We start from the raw sequence: 16,402 nt of genomic DNA, 5'->3' as shown, positions 1-16,402 counted from the left end.
AACACTCATTCACGACCCTGAAAGCGTAGCATTACTCCGCATTGCGCTAGAGCAAGTGTGCGATTGCCCGCCTGAACCTCGGAACTGGGATGCATTGAAAAACAGATGGCGCACTGAACTTATCAAAGCAGGGCGCGAAAGGAAAGCGCGTCTGACGACGGAGATAAACGACACGCTGCGAAAAGCGCGTATTGTACGTAGAGGCGAGACGCTGACGTTCGCAATGCATGACTATCTCGATCAGTTAAAGGCGCGGTACGCACTTTTGTTACGTCTTAGCTCGCGCACGGCTGCGCAGTCTTTCATTAATGGACGACCGGTTTCAGATCCAGCTGTTCTTAGAAGCGTTCGCAATGGCTCCTTGGGTGAACAAATGCATGTTCCTTTTGTTGAGTTGCCGAACGGTGAACAGTCTAAACGAGCAGACGATATAATGAGGGTCTTTGAAACACATTTTTCAAATCTTTTCACGGCGGAGTACGCGAGCGACGTGAACCATACCACCACAGTCAACGAGTTTTGCGCGGGAATTTCCCGCATTCCGGAGGAGCTTCGCGATGGTCTGTGCGGTCCAGTGACGTTCGAAGAATTGCGCTTCGTGCTTCAGCACATGAGCACTACTGCTGCAGCTGGCCCTGACGGGTTACCTTTAAGCTTCTACAAAACCTTCTTTGACAAAATACACGTCCATCTTTTGACAATGCTAAATGGGCTTCTTGCCGAAGGGATCAGACCGGACACGTTTCGAGAGAGCCGAGTTATACTCTTGTTTAAAAGCGGGGGAGAGCCGTCCGATCCAAAGGCGTGGAGGCCCATTTCCCTACTTAACTCAGACTATAAGATATTGGCAGCCATCCTTGCACACCGCATAACTACCGTTCTTCCGGAAATAATAAGCGACATACAAACATGTTGTGTTCCAGGCCGTACGATTTATTCTTCGCTTGCGTTGACTCGTGATTTATTCACGTACGCCACAAGAACACAAATATCTGGCATTTTCGTTTCCTTAGACCAGGAAAAAGCCTTTGATCGTGTCGAATGGAACTATCTCTTCGAAGTGCTGGAGTGTTATGGCTTCCCAGCACGTTTAACCGAAGTTCTCCGCTTGCTCTACACCGATTTAGAAGCGTCCTTAGTAGTCAATGGCTATACATCTGAACCTATTGCAGTAAGCAGAGGTATTCGACAAGGCTGTCCCCTCTCCGCAATACTCTTTGTACTGTGTATAGAGCCATTATTGCAACAAATTCAGAGATGCACATCGATACGTGGTTTTCCTCTCCCAGGCCTGGGCGAAGTGAAAGTAGCGGCCTACGCCGATGATATCTCGTTGTTTATTCGTAACATAGATAGTTATAGAGCCTTCTTGCGAATATTTCACACCTATAGCTACCTGTCGGGGGCACGTCTTAATCCCGGAAAAAGCAAGGCATTGTGCTTTGGAGTGCACATTGAAGAATTTCCCGATGGCGTCCAAATTGTCCAAGGAGTTAAAGTCCTAGGTGTAACCTTCCGTGCGACTGGGGAAGTAGATCGCACCACATGGAAAGAGATCCAACGTAAAGTAGACAGACGCATTGAAATCGCCAGAACTTTTCACTTACCCTTCACTGAACGAGCGTATCTTATCAAATCAAGCATAACAGCGCCACTGTTTTATGTAGCCAGAATTGCTCGACCGCCTCGTCGGGTTTTAGTGAGAGTGGCCACTGCGTGTGGCTCCTTTTTTTGGGATGGCCACGCTGAAGCTGTTGCCAGAGCCTTGGTCCGCCTACCAGTGAAATGGGGAGGGCTCAGTATTCATAACCTTGATGTAATGTGCCGCATGTTGGCTCTATAAAACACATGGGCACTTTTAGAAAACTCATCGTATCGAGGCAGGCAACTCGCAGTATATCTGCTAGGCACCTCTAGAAGGTTTTTCGGTTTAACAAACGAAACGGGACCAGCCGCTGAACGGCCACCGGCGTATTATACGCATGTGATAAAATCTTTGCAACAATGGCGAAATGATTTTTTAGTTCAAGAACTGATAGAAATGTCTCCCACTGACTTGAGTGAACAAATAGCATTCAAAAGTCTAACTGACGAACAGCGCCGGAAATGCCGCGCGAGAAGACCGTTGGGCTTTTAGAAACACGTCCCTCCCCGCCGAAGTCTGCGATTCTCTACCGACGGCCGGCCGCCTTGCTGTGTGGGGCGTGGCGCCCTCCGCCACATGTCCGCAATGCGGCCGTGTCGAAACTTTGCACCACGTCTTTCATGAATGCATTGTAGCGCGCACTTTTTGGCGCATGGTTACCAGTATGTTCCAAAGAAGTATGCAGTGGAAGTCTCGCCACAGGGATATTTATGTCGACCTTTTAATGGCTATTGGAGCTATTGGGGCTATTGGAGCTATTGGAAGCGGAGGGGACTGGCTCATCTGAGGGGACACCCTCAGAGAGCCATGTTTCCTCTGCTACATCGGTTAAGAAACGTAATGCTTATGCATCTCAATGAAGAACTAGTTATTTTGGGAAAGGACACTTTCCTCCGACGCTGGTCTACGCGATTCATTATTGTTAAAAACAACAGAGTGTCCATGCCTTTCCTCCCCTACTGAGGAGGTGGGCTAGAGTTTGTACCATTGTGAAACTACAGTGTGAATACTCCTTTTTTTATCAGAAACATGTCCTTTTTTGTGAATTATTGTTCTTGAGCACGAGAGTAAAATGTCCTCATAGGTGGATGCAAAAACATCACCTTACTTTATGAAAGACTCATTTGTTTGTACACATAGCCTTTACTGTACATATAAGCTTCATCATCTCGAACATTATGAATGTCCCGTTTTTTTGTACAAATTTTTGCATTGTACATACATATGAACATCACTGCATACACCAATAAGTTATTTTCGCTGTACATAACAGCTTGCATTGTACATAGGCATGAACAACATTGTATATCATTTCTGTGTACACAATAAGTTATGTAAGATAGATCCGGAAATAAAATTCTCTTAAACGCGGTGCCCCCAGGGAGAGGCGCGGGCATTGCACTGCGCTCGTGCTGACCCCTGCCACTACCCCAGACTGGGGCAGATGGGGCATGCAATTTTCGGTAGTGGGGGACTGCGTTCGCGCTATCCCCCTGTCCTACTTAAATCGAAAGAAAGACATGAGTGATGCGTAGAGGTGCTTTGCGCGCTCAGTAGTTATTGCGAACTGCCGCGTTTTTAGCGGAGTTCGCGAATCCCAGGCCGCGTGTTGCGCTATAATGTTGGGCTCGCGTGTTTTCGGGAGCCTCGATCGGCAGCGTTTTCTGGCCATGCTGAAGAAGTAGGGCCCCTTTAATTGTTCTTCGGAAGGTTACAGCTCGTGTACGTTAGTGTTTGTGTATGCATGCGTGCATGTAGGCGCTTGCTTACATACCATGTTGGCCGGTCATTGAAGTAAAGAATAAATCCCATACGGTTGAAAATCGACGCGCCAGCGCCCGCAACTTACCAGACCAAACCCATTGCATTCACGTGCCGGCGTCAGCGATGAATTTGTAGGGTACTCATTTGGGCTGGTTGGTTCATGATTACGACTAGGAAAACAACGCTAAAATTACTCCTCTCTTCGCTTTGTCGTTTTAGCGCTGTTTGAAATGCGGAGCGCTTTAGCGGCCCGGATTGTCGTTCATCCACCGTCTCATGCCGAAATGGTCACGCAGTGCTCAATACAAGCCTAAAACATTGTTAACAATGCTCAAAACCAATGCAAAATAAACTAACAAGGTATAAGATACGATAAACCACAGAAATAACCAAGAATTAATCATCGTAATTTACATAAAATCGCGATAAACGCTTCTGAAATATCAGGCTGAGTCCCGTGCCGCGCAAGAGGGCGCCACGTCGCCTCGGCAAGTGTGCGATTGCCAAGGAAATCGCTGGGTTGCCCGTGCTACGCACCTCCTCAGTTTTCGCGGCAGTGGAGCTGCACGAAAGGGACCCTAGAACGGTTTTGACGATTTTGTATAAACGAATTGAGCCGGTAAACGCCCTCAGAATCGTTTTCAGGCCGATTTAAGCTCTCTGCGTCAACTGTGTAATTTATTATGACTTAAAACATCCGAGTCGCTACAGGTCGCAGCGGCTCAGCCAAAAGAGTTTTCAACTTCTCGCGCCCTTTCTACGTAGCACTGTTCCTTATTTCGTAGCACCAGCGACCGATCTGATTGGATACGTCCAGCTACGTCACTGAACCTCCTATGGGCAGCCAGCGTCATCTGCCTGTGTTGCAATGCGGTGCTCCTTGTTGACGTGAGCTGCGCGACAGTGTTTATCTAAAGAAGTTTCTTTACCCAGAACCATGAAATGGCCTTGCTGAGTTGTGTGCCGCAAATCTAGCGATTGGTGACATGTAACGCTGCGACGTGGAAGGGCGTGTGAGGCATCTGGCGAGCGGAGTCGCTTCATCTCTTCGCAGGCGCTCGCTTTTCAGATCCACGCGTCTGCGGCTGTAACTTCACCACTGAAGACACGATCACAATGTTTGAGTTCACGCCACGTGGTTTACGCTAATCGGTGATCGTTCCCAGACAATTTTTGTTTGTCCGTATGCCTTTGCAGATTGTCGCCGTACAGAATAAAATTACATGGATGGATGCTATGAGCGTCCCCTTTATAACGGGGCGGTGACATGTCTGCCACCAGGCTCGAAGGCGAAAAAAGAAGAAAGAAAAAAAACTTCCTTTTTTCATGTTGTCTCAATGCCTTATCTACATTGATTAAATCTATGTTATTATACCAAAAAATATAAATTCACGGTCCATCTCTCTGCCTCTTAAGGCAGAATGACCTTTTTTTTCCCCAATTATTTATTTTTGTACTTTATCTCTACTTTTCTGCCACCAATACTCTAACCGTCTCTTACTTATTTCTATCGCGGGCGTGTTGAACTTTCCATTGTTGTCCCTAAAACCCAAGGCTTCATGTAGACTCGTGCCCACGCGTATACCTGGGTGAATATGGCCACATTCAATCAGTACATGTTCCATCGTTTCCTTAGTTCCCCCGCAGCATGTACATTGTTCTTCTTCGTTACTGAATCTCGCTTTATAACTACGCGTTCTAAGGCAGCCCGACCTTGCTTCAAACAGTAAAGCGCTTCCCCTTGAATTATCATAAACCTTTCCCTCCTTATTTCGTTTTTTCCCTTTCGGTAGTTACTCAGAGCCTGCTTCTTTTCCATCGCTGTCATCCAATAAGTCCTCTCCGCCTCCCTGACCTTCCGCTTAATGCTCCCTGTTGCCATATCGCCCACACTGCTAGCCGTATATTTACTGGTGAGCCTCCTAGTTCTCTTTCTCCACTGCGTGTCAACGCTTTTTCTATACAAATACCTGAAAACCTTCTCTGCCCATCTACTCTTCTTCATTTTCCTCAGCCTCTCTTCGAATCTCATTTTGCTCTGCGCTTCCCTCACTTCAAAGCCTGTCCACCCATATCACCCTTTACCGCCTCATTTGTCGTCTTCCCGTGAGCGCCCAACGCGAGGCGGCCCACCGTCCTTTGATTTACATCCATTCCTGATTGCACCTCTGACTTCATGCACACCACTGAGTTCCCAAATGTAAGCCCCGGAACCATCACATCCTTCCACAGCCCTCGAAGCACCTCGTACCTATTGTATCCCCATAAAGCTCTGTGCTTCATAATTGCAGCATTCCTCTTTCCCTTTGCTACCGATGCTTTCTCTTGTACCTCCATATATCTATCCCCCTCATTTACCCATACTCCGAGGTACTTGTACTCGCTTACCCTCGGTATTTTTTGGCCCTGTATTAAGACCGTATGGTCTCCGTGATCATTGAATACCATCAATCCACATTTTGTTGCACTAAATCCTAGTCCTAGAGCCTCACACTCCCTTCCGCATATATCTGCCAGTCGCTGTATATCATCTTGAGTTAGTTAGTTAGTTAGTTAGTTAGTTAGTTCGGTTTTTATGGCGCAAAAGCAGCTAAGGCTATGTTGCGCCAGTCTCGAGGTATTTATTAATGGGCAGTGATATTATGCAGTTTTATAGCTTACTTAAAAAGTCACCTTCTTTAAGAAAGTTTAGCACGTCTGACAACGGTACTAGAGGATGATCTCCTAGAAGCAGAGTTGGATGTAGAGGTATGTGTTGTTTGTATAATTTGCTGAAGTATTTTTGTCTCTGCGTTTCAACGTCGGGGCATGCGATTAGGATGTGTGTGAGTGTTAACGGTTGTTGGCATTTTTCACATGTTGGTTGTTCTTCTTTTGTGAGCAGAAAGTTGTGTGTCAGGTGTGTGTGCCCAATTCGGAGTCTGCACAAATGACCTCAACAAAGCGTTCTTGGTGGCGACAGGTCTTCCATTCTCCAAGTAGAGGCTTTATTAGATGGAGCTTGTTATTTGTGCATGAGTCCCACTGTTGCTACCATTTTCCTAACAGTGCTCGACGAATTGTTGTTTGGCTGTCTTGCAGCGGGATTTTTATTTTTGTAAGTGCTTTGTGTACTGCGAGAGAGGCGTATTCATCTGCTTTTTTCGTTGCCCGGTATACCAACATGGCTTGGCACCCAGCAGAAACGGATAGAAACTTCTTCGCTATTTAAAAACACCATGTTTAAAATGTCGCCAAGTAATGGCTCACACTCGGACTTAACATGCAGGGCTTTCAGTGCACTTAACGAATCGGTGTATATGATTGCTTTCTTGTATTTACCAGCGATGATTTTCCGGACTGCTTCATATAAGCCGTAAACTTCAGCAGTGAAAATGGAAATACACTGAGGTACTCTCACACTTAGGGCACTTTCCCCAGTCACGATCCCAATACCCACATGGTTTTTTGTTTTCGAGCCATCTGTGTATTATTCGGCGTAATCCCTATATTTATCCTGAAGGGATATCATCTTGACTGTCCGCAAATAAGACAATATCATCAGCATAAAATAGACCTGGAAGCTTCTGCTCAACCATCGCTCCGACCTGTTTGTGTGACAAATTAAATCCAATGTTGCTACCTTCTAGCGCTTTTTCCATCCTCGCCATGTACAGCATGAATAACAGCGGGGACAGGGCATCCCTGTCTCAGCCCCTTGCTAATTTCAACGCTGTCCTTACTTATTCCTTCCCATTCTATACAAACTGTATTTTCTCGGTATATTTCCCTCAAAGCTGTACACAGTCGTCACCTATGCCCACTTCCTTCAATATATCCCACAAAATTTCCTGATTAACGTTGTCATACGCCCCGGTGATATCTAGATAAGCTACGTATAAGGGCCTGTTTTCTATTTTAGATATTTCTATACACTGGGTAAGAACAAGCAGATTATCGTCTAACCGCCTGTCGATTCGAAATCCATTCTGAAGTTCTCCCAAAATATCATTTTGTTCTACCCACGCTTCTATTTTTAATTTTACTGCCTGCATCGCCAACCTTTATAGCACCGATGTAATTGTTAGCGGTCTATACGAGCGAATGTTATCCTTTTCTCCCTTTATAGATTAAGTTCATTCTACTTTTTCGCCAACTGTCTGGTATTTCCCTCTCCTGTAAGCACTTTTCTACGGCTTTCAGCAGTGTTTCTTTAGTGTTATGTCCGAGTTCGTTAATGAGGCTGACGGGAACCCCATCTAAGCCCGGAGTAGTGCGCTTAGGAATTTTTCCTTCGGCCTTCTTCCAATTGAAATTCTCTAGTACTACATCTTCGTCGGTTGCTCTCCTTTGCGTACTTTTACTCACCGGGGGAATCCCCTGGGGGACCTTTTTAAACGAATCGGCTGTTATCTTTCGGATGTAACCTAGCGCTTCATATCCTTCCAATTTATTTCCTCGTTCATCTACCATATGTTGTTGCATTGTGACAGACTTCCTACCCAGCGCTTTTAGGTGGCTCCAAAATATCCTAGGCGCGGCCTTCTTCTTTTCAATCTCTGTCATCCAGCGTTCACTTTCACCTTTAATTTTTGCCTCGACTAATTTCTGCACAATGGATTTTTGCTCTAAATATATTTCCCATATTTGGTTGACTTCGTCCTGTGGCCGCTTCTCCTTTTTTGCCTGTCTGTGCTCCCGTGATGCCTGACGTCGCATCTCGATCGCTTCCCGGATTTCTTTGTTCCACCAACATTTTTGCCTTTTTCTTTCCTTTCCAACACATAGTTTTCTTCTCTATTTCCATTTCTTTCGTGATTACATGCAGCGGTCTTTGCCTGGTAGTTCGTCTACTTTTTCCTCGACTCTTGCGGCTATATTTGTTATTTGTTTGTCACAACGGCCGGTAGTGCGGCGGCACCTGGCGGAGCATATCTCAACCACTCCGCGCGCATCGTGTCTGCTGCCCGACGGGACGCGCTGCGCTCGCCCGCGTAGCCTGGCTGCTGTTTCGTGAGTTCACGAGGCGAAGCAGTGGTAGAAGGAGGGTATAACTATAATTCCCCGTAGCTGCGTAGTAACAACACGGTGCATCGCTTAATTTTTGGTGTGAATGGTGTCATGATGCTAGCCTAAACGCTTACAAGAATTGAAAAAGCGTAGCACTTCAAGCCATACCACATCTTACCCAAGATTGATATCAGCGCAGCATTTTTAATTTAGATGTACACCAAGCCCTACGCAAGAACTTTACTCCCCGTATTCTTAAACGCACCTTCACTCGAGCCTTCACCTCGACTTGACCAAGTCAAGGCGAAGCGCCCTCCTCCACTCAAGGAGCCGCTGGGTTTCAAGAACGCTCCTCGGCCTTTCCTTCGCCAAGGGACACCTTGCTAACGCTCCCTTGACTCGAGTGGCGTCTGATAACGAGAATATTCCTAATGTGGTTAGGAAATAGCTGTTTCTGCTCAATATTTATGTGCTTTTCTTAGTTAATCTTCCTTATCAGTCGACGTTACGGCAAAATACACGCCTTTAAATCTGTAGTGTAGCTTCCGTAAGCCTTAAGCCGATAGAGTAAGCGAAACCCCCGCTTGAAATCTGGCAACAGTCGCATCCCGGCTGCTGAAAGAACAGCTGATTCCGATGTGTCTGGTGCTGATCGTTTCGACGCGCTTAACTTCTTTTATGCCGCATGCGTCTGTTAATCGCTGTATATGATTACGGCAGTGTCTACTTGTGTATTGTTCGTGACCCAGCTTTCGCCATGGTGACTGACGAACTACTTGAGTGATAGCGAAAAGCAGGGCCCATCGCACGGACGATTTGTCGTTTTGTTTAGCTTCCTGCTGCTGAGAGCCTTCTGTTAATTGATGCAGCTGCAGAACAGATAATGCGGGTGAGTCATTTTAAAGACGATAGTCTTTCTTGGGGAACTTAAACGCCGAAATTTTGGTCTGTCTTTCTGTCTGTCCTTCTGTCTGTCCTTCTGTCTGTCTTTCTGTTTGTCGGCACGTCCCTCGATTCATTCACTCGGCCAAAGTTGAACCACTTGCCCAAGGGCCAGCCATCGTGAACGGCTGACTAGGTTCATACTTGTGTACATTGTTGATCAAAAAGCAAACATTACGCATATCTGAGGCGCAACATCACTAGGTAAGTATTAAACGGTGTGTTCCTTTAACAGAAAATACATAGATACGCAATTTTAAAGACCTTGATGGTATGCGTTTAACGTTGAGACTTAAAAGATTGCCACAGCTGAAGCGATCAGCGGTCCAAGCCGAGCAAGCGCGAGCGCCAACAACAACCATCTTCGTCTTCTTCTTTCGCAGGCGTTCTTGTCTGCGCCCTACCATGTTACAAATCACTCCCCCGCGGAAAAGGAGCCATCCTGGCGACCTAAGGAACAGGTACAACTGGTGGGTCATAATGCGGCTTCAGTCGATCGACGTGAACAGTCTCGCGGCCGCGACGACGGCGGTTCGTAGATGATTGAACAGGCTCAATCATATAGTTAACTGGGGATGCTTGACGTAGGACACGGTAGGGGCCTTCGTACTTAGGCAGTAGCTTTGTGGAAAGGCCAAGAGCGGAGGAGGAAACGCGAAGCCACACCAACGTGTCAGGCGAATACGACTGAGGAGGCAGGTTTTCGTCGTGACGGTCCTCCTGGCCCTACTCGCCCTACAATGTTACAACCCTAGTTTCTTAAGGTGAGCTGAAAATGCGACTGCGCTGAAACTTGTCTTCCTCCGTGCCCTCTGCACAAGCTCATGTTGTGTTTCGGTTTCGGTTCAGTATTGCATTGTACGAATGACAGGAGGCGCCGCTCTGGCATTCCTGTTTTACCCAGGCGACGTGTAAAGTTTGTGGAGAGTACTCGTTGAGTGCGGACGTTTCTTCTCCTTCGGCGCATCGCGCCAAACAGCGTGTTCGGGCTGGCCGGCGTCCCCACCGGTCGCGTTGGTCACCGCCGGTCTTCGCCTGCCGCTGCGCCGGGACTACCAGCCCGCAACACAGCACTCATGTTTCCCGACGTATTGCCAGATGGCCCATATCTCACGCAGCGCCTCTTCTATCGTCTTTAGACGACATTTGCAGCGAAGCACGCAGATACGCGGCCAAATTTTTACATACGATCACATTATACTGATGTGCTTGGTGAATTCGCCACCGCACTGTGTGCAAGAATTACTTATCGTAGGTAAATTTGCTCTCGATGTGGAGTGCTAGCATAGTTCATAATTACAGGAGCCTGTGCAATTGTTATTTTCTCATTTCATTTCCTGAGACATTTAACGCGACACTGGTAGTGGTTCCGCTTCGTTTATTTTACAAATGCGGTAGAGACTGCTCGCTGCTGCTACTCATAGTTATCCCAGTGTCGCGTTAAGGAGTACGTATGCTATGCATGTGGTAGAGCGTTCAAATTAGACTGTAACGCAGGTTGAGGAAAGCATTCGCTTGTGTTTTCTCCACTATCGACGGAAGCAGTGTTTTAAAGTCGTTTTTCTTTTAATTGGCAGCGTATGTTGTCGGTTAACTTGGACTGATGTGTGTTTGGTTTCTTCTTAACAGCGTTTCTTAACATCAGGTATACTTTATGCAAAGTTTTAATATTCGGATGATGCATAAGTTAGCAGTTCATTACTTCCATCAACGCTTTTCTATTCGCCGTGCATTTGTCGATGTACCTAACGTGACTAATTCTAATGGACGCAACGGCCATATTTTAAAATGTTTGTCCTGTCTTTTTTATTTTGGAAGCGCAGGCAGCCTGTAATTAGTGCACGACTGCCCTGTGTACTGATGTTTCGGCATTCATTTGCAGTTTGTGACCCCTGGGAATACCTGCTGAGGAGGGCATCGGCGTCTGTGCTGTATAGGGAATGAAGCCGTTTCTGCCTTTTACTGCTGTTCTGCCTTAACGACGACCGTGTGCACGCACTCAACCTGGGCGGATGTGTTGCAAAGAAGCAGAGTAAACGACTGTACTGATTCAACGAAGACGACAGCACCGAAATGGTGAAAGATTCTCAAGGGCCTTGCAGTCATCGCAGCTACTTCTGGTCACAAGAACCCTGTAAATATTTGTAAATATACGCTATCAAGCAAAATCAGCTTGCCTACATGTTGGAACCGCGCCACCTCCCTTCCATGGAAGAGGAACAGTGCTGCATTCTATAGAACGTGTTTGATTGTTGTAGAACTGCTTTTTCTATATAATCAGAGCAGATGAGGTTTTTGCGATCTTGTCCGAACACGAAAGCACAGGGATAACTCTAAATCAATTGCAAAGGGTAAATGAATTTTTATTATATGTGCTTGATGATGAATAACGTAGGTGACAAAATACAAGTGTGTAAAGCTGCAAGGTGTCCGTCAATAAAGCATATGCAGCCTACATACTGTCATGAAATTCGAGCTTGTAGGACATCATAAAGAAGATACAGGTGGTAGCCACACTAGTGTGACTAATCCATGCAGTGCAGCTATTAACTGCAGCTTTTCTTCCTTTGTATACAGTCATGCAAACGCTGCAAATACTGCACATTTGTAAAGAGTGTTGGTGTATCTTCTAGTCTCAGCAGCCAGGTTCCTGCACAAAAGAAAGGGGTTATAAATAATGAACATAGTGGTACATCAAAGCTGCATTTTTCTTTACTTCTCGTTCTACACACATTCTTCAGTACTTCTCGCCTTGAAGGACAGGCATGTCTTTTGTTGACTTAATGAGCTTTCACTATTTTGATACATGTTTGGGCCAGGCACTTGTGCATCTTAACAGACGTATGGCTATCCAACGCCCATTAGCTTCATTATATAATGGCTCAAACGTCTACAATTACACTGCGTGTGCTATTGTTTTCTGAAAATTTGCCGTCATTGCTTAATTAGAAGCAGTGTTATTCAGCTTGAAAATAAAACATTCATTCATTTCTCTGCTGTATCTTTTGTGTTTTGATACGTTTCACGCATTTTTGCATACATGCGGGTTTCATACTGCACCACCACCTGGTTAATTTCATATAGCTAGGCTTGGACGTCCACAGATATTGTGGGCAACATAAATACTGTATAACGAAGCTACGAATTACGTAGTTATAACTTTCAATACTACTAACTGCACTCTCGTTGTACCCCATTACATTCTCTTTTGTTTTCCATAAACCATCCCAAATATGGATCTGATCAAACACAGGTAAAATGTGAAAAACAAAATAGAAGAACGCACCTTCACGTTGATACAGAAGATCTCCTTGCAGAGGTATGCTTCTTCGTGTTTCGGTTAGGGTAGTGAAGATTTACATGAGCGAAAGCCGCTCAGGTGTGCGGTGAATGCCGGCGCATGAATAGTCAGGTACGCACCCATGAAGCTAGCATGAATAATTCACCCATTATTGGAGAAAAGTTCGCTCTTTCACTTTCCTTTCGCTATCGCACAGTCTTTCGCACCGGGCTTGAACTGATGCGGCGTAAGGTCTTCTACGAAATACACATGAAAGCACTGGCGACCATAGTATAAGACTTGGAACACTCGCACGATGACTATCCGAAAGCAGGTAATCCACTGGCTCATGCACGGAATGCAACACATCACGGCACAAGAGCGCGGTCCTCTTGACATCATGCCCGCCTCTCTCGGAGCCACAGCAGCCACAGTATACCTGAGCCGTTGCCGAACCACTCGAAGACAGCGCCATAGTAAATGCGCACCTTCACTGTCGAAAGCAAAAAGGCAGCGGCAGGGCGGCAGCTTGATCCATCGGGAAATGCAGAACAAGTGAGCGACGCACCGCATGGATGCCACGCTGACCGTGGCCTCCGAAATGACGAGCGCGCGGCCCGCTATGTCGGAGGCCACGCGCTGACGCCGCAACTTCACTCAAGGAACGATTCAAGGTAGCTCCCGCGCTACCTTGACAATCTCAAGAGAAACACTCGAGATTTCCTCAAGTCGAGGTGCGTTTCGAGTGAAGGGCGATTTGTGAATCGGAAAACGGCCCTCAAGGAGCGTTTCGAGTGAAGGGTCAAGTCGAGGAGCGTTTGTGAATACGGGGGTACGTCTCGCAGATCCTCTAAATATTACTCATATCTTTCTTTCGATTTAAATAGTATAGGGGAATAGCGCGAACGCAGTCCCCCACTACCAAAAATTGCATGCCCCATCTGCCCCAGTTTGGGGTAGTGGCAGGGGTCAGCACGAGCGCAGTGCAATGCCCGCGCCTCTCCCTGGGGGCACCGCCTCGCTGATCACGGTAACCCCGGCACCAGGTAAGTAGGCCGAGGAAGTGTCCCGCCCTTGGTCCACACCCTTCGCGACCTCCTAGAAAACGCAAGTGAGGTATGGGCGGCGTTGGAAAATTACTTTTGTTTCCCACTTGAATACATCAAGCATTTCAAGCAGTACACCTATAGTATTCTAATTTACGCAGAACTGTTAAGTTAAATTGCGCTCAGCTGCCACGGACGTTAAGCAAGGCTCAAAATTTGAGCGAATGTCACGCCAGCTTTCGCAAAACCAGCGAGAATATTCTGTACGCCGCTAGAGGCGCCACCGCAGGGGTCATTTCCCTCTATATGCATTCTAGTACACTGTACCTCTAATCACCATAAACAGGACGCACGGTTTTTCTTACTGTCCTGAAAAAGAATGCAAATGAAAGATCCAATTGTATTCGCAAATAAAGAAAAAAAATCACAGCATATCCACGGAGTGAATGATGATGAGTGGGCGAAGCTGCGGAGGTTCATCGGTAAACCGTGAATCTTCCGTGAATTCTGCCCAGTACATCATCACCGACGTGAGATCGGGCGCGTTTATACTAAAGGTTCGATGAGTTATGACGACTTGCAGCTCACTTTAATTTTACATGTACGCTGTGAATTTTCATTGTTTAGAAAACCATTGCTTTAGAAAACACCTTGCGTCTTTCGTTAAGCAGCTGGCGTCTTTTTCGTTTTGCTTTAGAAACATCTGGCGTTCTTTCGTTTTGTTTTTACAAAACATCTGGCGTCTTTCGTTGGTTCATTTCATCAATCAACGGCGTTTGAACAAAATTTTTATTGTTTAATCACGCACAGGAGAAATCTCACCAGGCACTACCTTGGAGGTAAACAATGGCTGCTAATGGGAATGAGAGACAGAAGAAGTCGGCTTTTAGCTAACACTTACACTTCTACAGAGACAGAAGAATTCGGCTTTTAGTTAACGCGCACGCTGCGAATTTTTTATTGTTCAACAACGCACAGGAGAAATCTCCCACCGGCACCACCTTGGAGGTCAAAGGGTAAGACTTGTTACTCACTACTACGAGCACGACGAGGGACGAACGGGTGCCGCCTTAAGGAGCTTCGCCCCTAAAAAAAGCCATGAAAGCATCACCTTGGCAAGCAAAACAAACCTAGAAACGAAAAACTAAAAAGAAACTGCGTAGGCCGGGAATCGAACCCGGGCCACCCGCGTGGCAGGCGAGTATTCTACCATTGAACCACCGACGCTTTTTTTCTTTTTGTCTTTATTGCACTGAACCACCGACGCCACATGCATAGCCGTCCCGTATGCACGAAACGCTGAAGGACAGGCCGCAGGCGTGTGGTTGCGAACCGCACATACCTCTTCACCGTTGTGCACCGGCACCATGAACTGCTGAAAGGTGGGCAGACTTACACTATAGACATACTACAGTACTACATCATCGTCAGCCTATTTTTTTTGCTACTCGGAGTTTCTTGTATTGCTGGCGTAACAGCGGCATCTTATGTAAAGCATAGGAGCACGGAAGCTTGGGCGAGTTTGTTTGACATGATGAAATAACTTCACAGCGCAGGAAAAAAAAAGAAAGAAAGAAAACAAGGAAGACAGTGCTCGTATTGTCTGCTCATTTCGTCTGTTCATGCTTTTTCGGTGGTGTGAAGTTATTCTATTAATGTGAGGCAAAATGTTGTGCTGTACAAACTGACAAAATATTTCTGGAAGTCGTGCATCATGTTTTTTTTTCTTCGAACGTGCGTGAACGTCTAATAATAATAGCTTTTATTTGCACAACAATGGGAGCCCTCCGGTGACGTGCGAGGCTAGACAGAAAGGAAAGACCCGCGTGCGTCTGCGAGCCAGTGACCGGCAGGGAAATGAAAAGATTGAGGAGTGCCATTCTGTGTAGTGACGGCAGTGCGTCACTGACATCCGCTATTAACTAGTCGGCCATACGCTTTCCCAGCGACGTGCGATAGTTTCTAAATTTGCAAAACCGAGCGATCGACCAAGCGACCTGACGCACGACGGCCACTTTCGTCGCTTGTCGCATCGCTCTATCGCGTGAATTTTAGTGCATATGGGGTTTAGCCGTCAATAATGTACACCTTTACCATAGGTGTCTCGCCTGTGAGTGTAGTTATGATTGATTGTCGTCTATAAATACACGACAACATTTTTATCACATCTGTAATTGCAAATCTGTATTTCGAATGACTTGATGCTGTGTTGTTGCAAATCGTACTAGCTTGTCCTGTCTGGTGGTTCTTCGCCGTCTTCGGTTATTTTCGCTGGCTTCCTCTTCCGAATAGCTTACTAATTTTTCTTGTATGCAGTCTTTCTTCACTCCTGTTTTTACAAGGCATTCCATGGGCCTGAGACACTGTCAGTTAATGTGGAAGCCAGTGATATTTCTCTGATGGGACCTGGAGTGCATTCATGCAGAACCTGAATTTATGCTGCGGTCGGATCGATCTGCTTCTGCGTACGGTCACTTTCCATCGTATTCTAGCTGTGCAACATGTGATTGTTTTTTATTCAGTAACAAAGCCGGTTTTCCAACATCATGGCGAAATTTATTGCTGCATGAAAGCATGACTATTTGTGCGTCATACACTAACAGTAACTCGTGAATTACATGTTAATTCTGTGCGTATTCAGATTCATTATTTAATAGTAAATCGACGTGTTCTACATGAAGCTTGGTTATATGCGATGTGCTGAAGTAGCCATTAGTTTTCGCTGCACACGGCACT

At 46.2% G+C, this 16,402-nt stretch overlaps 2 non-coding genes and 1 pseudogene across 2 annotated transcripts; 1 reads left to right on the top strand and 2 right to left on the bottom strand.

Annotated features, from left to right (window-relative positions):
* The first annotated feature begins 2,998 nt into the window (after positions 1 to 2,998).
* On the top strand, positions 2,999 to 3,140 carry LOC119392041 (U1 spliceosomal RNA; annotated as a pseudogene).
* Positions 3,141 to 13,510: 10,370 nt separating this feature from the next.
* On the bottom strand, positions 13,511 to 13,674 carry LOC119392037 (U1 spliceosomal RNA). Its single transcript, XR_005183634.1, has one exon. It is a non-coding gene; the product is annotated as a U1 spliceosomal RNA (small nuclear RNA).
* Positions 13,675 to 14,822: 1,148 nt separating this feature from the next.
* On the bottom strand, positions 14,823 to 14,893 carry Trnag-gcc (transfer RNA glycine (anticodon GCC)). The gene has a single exon. It is a non-coding gene; the product is annotated as a tRNA-Gly (tRNA).
* Positions 14,894 to 16,402: the final 1,509 nt, after the last annotated feature.

This window comes from Rhipicephalus sanguineus, chromosome 4, assembly GCF_013339695.2.
Source record: "Rhipicephalus sanguineus isolate Rsan-2018 chromosome 4, BIME_Rsan_1.4, whole genome shotgun sequence".
NCBI lineage: Eukaryota > Metazoa > Arthropoda > Arachnida > Ixodida > Ixodidae > Rhipicephalus > Rhipicephalus sanguineus.
Note: the sequence above shows the minus strand (reverse complement) of the source record. Positions and strands in the feature narration are given on the sequence as shown.